We start from the raw sequence: 8,219 nt of genomic DNA on the forward strand, positions 1-8,219 counted from the left end.
ATAGGTTCATTATGATTGTCCTTGGTTCATTATAATTTTCCTATGTTCATTAGGACTATCCTAGGTTGATTGTGATTGTCCTATGTTCATTAGGACCATCCTAGGATGATTAGGGTTTTCCTACGTTCATTAGGATTGTCCTACATTCATGAGGACTCTCATATGTTCACTATGATTATCCTAGTTTCATCAGGACTATCCTAGGTTTATTATAATCATCCCATGTTCATTAGGATTGTCCTACATTCTCAAATAGCTTCAAGTAAAACCTGTACTAACTTAGAACTTATGAATAGCATGTTAACAATGTAATACTACACATAATTGTATATGATTTCAACTACAAACCTTATGCATATTTTATAGATGAAACATCTTTTTAATTATTCTTCTAATTTTGATTTAATCAAAATATAAGCCAATAGATCTTCCTCAAAAGCTCCACCAAATTCAAATTATGTATCAAATCACATGCACTAGAACATTCGAGATATGCAAATATAGCTACAAAGATATTCAAAATCATTCTTCGTAATCAAGCAACATTAGAGAATCTTTTTGATTTTGTAGTGATGAGTTGTATACTTGATGTTGAGTAGAAAAATAGCTTCCTTTAAGAAGCTATCTAAACCAAACTCCCATTTTAGTAATTTATTTAGCTTTGCATTACGTACAATTGAGTCAACTATGTCCACTTAAATTATTGTAGTGATGAGTATAAGGGTTGTTACTTATTTGCCTCCAAATTGCAAATATGCAAATAATGGAAGGGAAATTCCTATGGACCGAAATTTGAAAGGATTGATCACATCGAAGGCCTATTTATGAAGGAGTTTGATGATCATTTAGACACACTCCTCAGACTAGCTTTTCAGATCGTTTACAAATATTTTGCTCATACGAGCATCAACTTGAGACTATTATATGACACTAATATTTGATCATATCGAGCAACCACAACCATGACACTAATACTAGTGAATCAACTTGTGGAAGACCAAGAGTCACAAATTAGAATCCTCTTATTAGAAATCACCATTAGCTCATTTCGAGCAACCACATTAGAATCAACCTAGGGAAGACCAAGAGTCACAAATTAGAATCCACTTATTAGAAACCACCTAGAAGCCAATTATGGAAGACTAAGAGTCACAACTTTGAATTCCATATTAGATGTCCCTTTGGGATTTGAACTTTGATCTCCACAATGAGAACTCAATGCTTTAACCAATAGAACACAACCCCTTAGACAAACTGAAAGATTTATTGCTATATCACTCGATGCCAAAATAAAGGTTTGAAGATTTTATTAAATTTCAAATAGAAAATTATTCATTTGGCATCACTTATGAAGATTTAGCAAATAATTCAATTACTTGATGGGCGTAAATATACTGCTGCTAAGGTGAATATTCCGATTTAATAATTTGAAGGTTTGGCGATTACATTGTTTGCTGGCTGGGTGAATAAATATTGATGGCAATATTAAGGTTTGATTTAATTTAAATCTTTTGAGAATTAAGCGCAAAGTTGTGAAAGCTATCAATTGGACAGGTGTCTTATTCCAGTCGAGACCTTCCATCTACCATCGTAACCTATAGAGGATTGAATGCATATCTTGGTGTGAGTTTCAGCTCAATGGGTTCTCCTTATTCCAGTTGAGATCTTCCATATTCCATCGCAGCCTATACAGGAGTGAACAAATGTAACTTGGTGTGAGTTTCAGCTTGATGAGTCCTTTCTCTGACCAGTGTGTAGGAATTCAGAAGGGAATATCTTATGTTTCAGCATCGTGAAAATTAGTACCATCGCCCCCTCTAGCTTTGTCATGTTTAGAGGTGGGCTCCTTGCATGAATAGATTTAGAGTTATTGATGAGAGTCTCTTGGGTGGAACTGCATGCCTGGATTATTGTTGCACGGCCTCTTCATTTCCCCGGGATCTTTTCCTTGAATGCTACGGGATTCTCATGGAGTTTTGGGACTGATTGTTTTATGCAAAAATGATACGGATCAGTTATTAAGCGTGAAAGTCTCCGTCCTTTGGTAAGAGCAGATGCTTGGATGGATGGCTTGATACCTTAAAACTTTATTTTATAAGAGCATATTGGAATGTCTTTATATTGGAGAAGAATTATATTTATATGATGCTATTAAAGAATTTCTGGGCAAGGAAAAGCTGCAATAAAACATTGAAACTTCAATTGCTGGGCGTATGTATATTTATTTATTTCTTATCTTTAACTTTCTGTTGTAGAGTAGAGTTCGTAGCTTCCTCTGGTAGATCGGAAGCATTCCTTCTCTTCATCCTATTCCTGTTCGCGAAGGGACTTCAGTCATCTAAACATGGCTAACTGATGTACACATTAGCCGTATATATTCTAATTGTTGAGTACACAACTGAGGTGAGAAAATACTCTTTTGCTCCATGTAATTTGATTATGAATTCAACGCCATATGCTCTATTTTATTTAATCTTAGAAGTTAGAATCATCTCAGTACTTGCCACATATTCTTGAATAAGAGTTTGGATGTAATTTTTATAATTAAACCTGCAAACACACCAAGATATCATTCTGAGAAGGAATGAGTCAAAAATTTGGCAAATTTTGTCTTGGGAATTTTACACTGGCGGAGTGGTAGAGGTGAGTTGGGTGATGGACCTGTGGGTACATGGTAGTAGACTTCGAATAGATGCTTAAAAAAAAAGGTTTTAATGTTTGATTTTTAATGTTCACCCAAGGTTGACTGGTGGTTCCCCATAGGATCGAGGGTTGGGCTAGAGGTAATCCCCATTGGTTCAGGTCGTAAATCATTGATAGGGGTTAACAGCTCCATACGGCACTGGCTACCAGCCAAAAGATTGCCCCTATAAATTTCAACCGTACTTGTCAGAAGTTTACAAAGAAGGGGTTACCAAGGTTGTACCTCATGTAATTATTTGTTAACATTCTAACAACTTCTCGATAAGCTTTTGACAAGTACATTGACAAGCTAAGCGGAAATGTATAGGGGCAATCTTCTCATTGGATAGCCAATGCCCCCCTACAACCTACTGACCTGGTTAGCACATGTGCAACTATGTAGGGCATGAGGTAAGCAATAGGGGTATATACATTCTTCTTTTGAGAAATTTGTTGGTTAAAAATCATAGTTTAATAATTATAAAAATAAAAAATTACTAATAACCAAAATAAAATCTTGTTGTCAAAACCCTATTTTGTTAGGAAAATATTGTTCAATTTTATTGCAATTATCTATACAGTGACGTATATTAGGATTCAAGCTATAATTAACCAAAAAAAAAAGCAAAGAAGGAAATATTTGCAATTCATGAAAGATTTCACCAACCAAGGCAAGGCTGACATGGCAGGTCAAGTTGGAATCCTAGTCCCGTATAAAGGGTGGGACCTCTTTCTGTGAGGTCCACCCACCTTGGAGACATTGTAAGCTCCTTCTATTCACAACAAAACAATAAAGAGATAAAAATGTCTTCTTGATCCTACAATAAAAAATATATAATTTAGAAAGAAAAAATAGGAGGGAGAGAGAGGCTTGGGAAACCTTTATTAGGAGGTTGGAGATGGTACCCAAATGCCATGGTCATCAAATGCTCAAAATATTTCAAATTTGTGTCACCTTATCTCAAAGAAATTCTAGGCTTCATGGTAGTCGAAATTAATAAAATAAAAAAAAATCTTAAAACAAAGTTGTATAACTTCAACAACTATCAAAAGTCAAAAAATAGAAATTTTGGGTGAAAGTTATATCCTCAGAGGAAAATGACTCTTTTAGGCTGAAAATGTCAAGGATGGTCACATATATGATTGACATCATGCTCACATCAATAGGAATCATGCAAGTGGCTAGTGGAGTGGCAGTGGTGAGTTGGGTGATGGACCAGTGGGCACCTAGTAGTAGACTCCAAATAGATATTAAAAAAGGTTTTAATGTTTGATTTTTAATGTTCACCCGAGGTTGACTAGTGATTCCCCATGGGACTAAGGGTTAGGCTAGAGGTAAGATCCATTGGTCAACACCAAAAACCATTGATAGGGGCTAACAACACCCCCATACAACTTGCTAATCTAGTTAGCACATGCCTACCTATAAGGGTATGAATGTACAATAGGGGGTAGAGATAATTTTTTTGTTATATATATAATTTGAAGTACCTATATATTCATCCCTCCATTGAGAAAGCTAATAATTAAAAATAATAGTTTAATAGTCATGAAAAAAAAAATTACTAATAAACAAAATGGAATCTTGTTATGAAAACCCTAATCTTACTAGGGAAATAATGAATTTGGACCTAATACTTGAAGTTTATTATTTAATCCATGGTCTTTTAAACCTTATTCTTATTAGCAACAATACAAAATATAACAATATAACACCATGCACAAGAGAATACCATATTTACATGGAAAATCGAAATACGAAAAAACTACAGTGAGAATCAACTCACAATATATCAAATGATTATAATATAGTTTTAGGCTCATTGCCAAGGAAGTGTATTTCTCCATGAAGGACTTGCAGGCTAGAACACACTCCCTAGGGCAAGATACCATGCTTGCAATCTGAAGATCACTTCTCTAGAGCAAGGTACAATGAATATATGAATCAACAACAAGTAGGCCTTCAACAATACTACCTCCAACAATCTCCAAACATAAAGCTTTCCTTGAATCTCTATCTCAAGCGATCAAATCCACAACAATCACCACACACTAACATTGTGATAAGTGACTTTTGCAAATGATATAATCATGTAGGAACAACACACACATTGATCCACACAATCAGCTATCCTCCCACACCCTTCAACATAAATTTGATCTTCTATATAATCAGTCTTCTTAAATGTAAACATCAATTAGGTCAGTTAGAGTTGAGGACAACCATAGGTCCTATACGTCAACCACTAAAACATAATTGTGGTGAAAGTAGTCCAATATAGGAGATAGAGAGGACCTAAAAATATCTTATCACTTCTTTCTAAGTAGTTAGGAATAATTCACATGCTATCATTGATTCTCTAAAGGTCGGCAATAAGGTAACATGTAGATACACCAAGTAGCATGCCATAGGTTGGTCCAAAACATATCTTCTAGATGAATCGACCCAATGCAGATCCCCATATGCCAAGGTAGGATTCAGAATCAATGCAACACAATATTCTAAGAAAGTGGAGATATGCAAGGATTCACTACAAGCCAAGGGACAATACAAGTTGACCAAACCAACATTAGTTACCATGAAACACAAATTCCAATAATTATACAACTAAAAACAAACCATTTAACACCATGCAGAGCACACTAGGATGTTCCACGAACATCTAACAACAATCTGAAATCCTTTCCTTCTCCACATCAAGATCATATTGGCACAACATAACTAATACTAAACACTTTATTTAGGAGAGCCAATCAAACACAAAACACAATATTATTACTTGTAGGTCTTAGCACCATCTAAAAATTGAACTAAGACATAGCACAAATTTTATAAACATGTCCTCCAAGCCAAAACAACAAAAAGATCAATGTGGACAATTGAACTGCTAGCCAAGAACAATTACTAACCATAACAATTGCAACATCAAGGACCTGAAAAGATAGGAGTGCAATGTCTACAGAGAATTTAAACATTATATCTAAATCTACAAAACCATATTGCAAATGAAGATAAATCTAGATCATTCTTCTAAGAAAACATCAATACATACTTCTTATATGAATTTGCTCCATTAGGCTTCTAGGAACCAAATTGTCTCAGAAGCATCACCATCTCATTTAGTACACCATCTTCATTATATTGTCATACATGTAATCCTCATTTTAATATCTCAATATACCATCACTACCATTAGCATTGTCAATAATATCAGTACCATCCACAAACCATCTACAACAAATAGTACAACCAATGTAATCTCATCATCACATCTCCCATAATCTAATCAACCATACATACAGTCACACAACTACCACCAACAATCACTTCCTCAATAGTTGCAACAATGCTCTACTCAACCAATCATCATATCATCAATTACCACAATGATCAAGGACAACATACATTGTTAGACATAAATTTAACATCAATGGCAACACATATTGCCAAAAAACTCCCCCTTTGTCATTAATGACAACACTACATAATGCAATGTTCTCTCCTTCCATATCTGTATTCTCTCCCCCTTTGACAATAAGGAGAAAGGGCACATATATTCACTTGATTCAGATCCTCTTGTACAATTTTTTATTTATATTCTTACCTTTTAACAACAACCAACCAACCATTTTCTCCCCCTAAGAGTAGCAATCGACATCAATCCTGGTCAAGGGATATGACTTGAAGTTCTCCCTTTGGATAGATGCACCCATATCTGAATCTTAGTTGAAAGGATGGGCAATGACCCTTAGCTTCTATCTAAGATATTCAAAAGTATTCTTTGAGAGAAATTTAGTGAATATATCCACAATCTAATCCTTAGTAGGTACATACTCCAATCTGACTTCTTTTTCTAGACTATCTTGAGGGAAATCGTGTACTTGCAACAAAGAAAGTTCAAGAGAGAGAGACAAAATATTTCTATACACATTGATAAATATTACTTGAATAAAAAAGTATTGTATACTGATCATTTCTCTTCTTTTTCTTGATTTTTTAAAATAATCAAAGTCTGAAAATATGAATGCCAAAATATAGAAAGCAAGGTAACAGTAACATAAGAATTTAATTTTCTTTTTAAAATAGTTTTCTATCACGAATTTTCATAATTCATGATATCAATATGTGCATATAATTCTAGATTTAACTATTAATGTTTACTAACATCAATGTTTCATATCATATTCTATGATCTTTTATAAGGATGAAATTGAATTAGAGAATAAAATCAATTTCATCTTATTGATGGATCATAAAAATTAATAAAAAATATTGAAGTTAATAAAAATTACATGATCAAATCGATAAATCTATCGATACTAAATCTTCACATGATTTTATTAAAACCCTAAATGTGTTTTCTTTGATTTTTTTGTGTATGGGTAATTTGATTGAAGAAAAAGTGCTCTATTATTAGGGAATGTGTTATTGAAGATTCCCTATCTCATTCATCCCCACTGATCAAGACTTAATAAGATTAAGAAATTGAAGCTCACTGAATAGTTTAAAGGATTATGGGGACGATGATGTCGAGGACTCGAATGTAGGTGGTGGCATAAATGAGTTTAAAGATTATCAAGTGATGACCATGGAATTAGAGGACCTAAATGGTATTGTTGAGAGTTTGAAAACTCCTTAGAACTTCCTAGGACATGAAATAAATAGAGAACATATTAAACACATGGAAGGTGGTATTGATAACCTGGTTATAATTAACAAAAATCGATGTATAAAATGTAAAGTGGAAAATTGAACCCCAGTGGTTTCCCACTTAGGAAAGAGAAAGGAAACCACTAGGATGATTTTCACTTAGGAGATACTCTACATTCAAAAGAGGGGGTTTGAATCCACTAGATCAAAATCCAAAGGAAATAAGGATGTGAATACCAAGTGGATTGCAAGGATTGGAATGCAATTTGCCCTCTTTTGTAAATAGATATGTTGACTTGTTGACTATGTAGAAAAGGGAGATAAAATGGATGAAATAAGAAGCTACCGGTTTGAGATTGTGTTGTAACTTCAGATCTGATATATTTAGATTGATACAGATCTGCCCTACAAATTTGGAGAAATTTTTCTGGGACCGGGTTGAAAGTGTACTTGGTCCTCCGAAAAATCCACGCGCCGAAAAGGGTTTTTGTCTTTGCAAATGAAGTCCAAACCTAAAATTATAGCTGCGCACCTGCAACCTACATACAGAAAAGAAGAGAAGAAGGGTTGTGGATAGGGGTTTGCCTCAGTCAAACCCCGGTTGATGAATCAACCTTGAAAGAGAGTAATTGCAAATGCTTAAATGCAAATGATGGAAATGTATACCCTGTAGATCTGCAATTTGTTGATGAGAGTTGCTTTGCTTCTTGGCTGTAATCACAAATGTTGTATGAAATGGCATGTAACTTGATAAAACCCTAACATACACAGATGCTTGCAAATGAATGTTGAAATGTTTCTCCAATGGATGAATGAAGAAGACACATGAAGAAGAGAACTCGATGGATGCTTGAACACTTGAATGCTCGATGACAATAATGAAGAC

This window comes from Cryptomeria japonica, chromosome 10 (assembly GCF_030272615.1).
Source record: "Cryptomeria japonica chromosome 10, Sugi_1.0, whole genome shotgun sequence".
Taxonomy (NCBI): domain Eukaryota; kingdom Viridiplantae; phylum Streptophyta; class Pinopsida; order Cupressales; family Cupressaceae; genus Cryptomeria; species Cryptomeria japonica.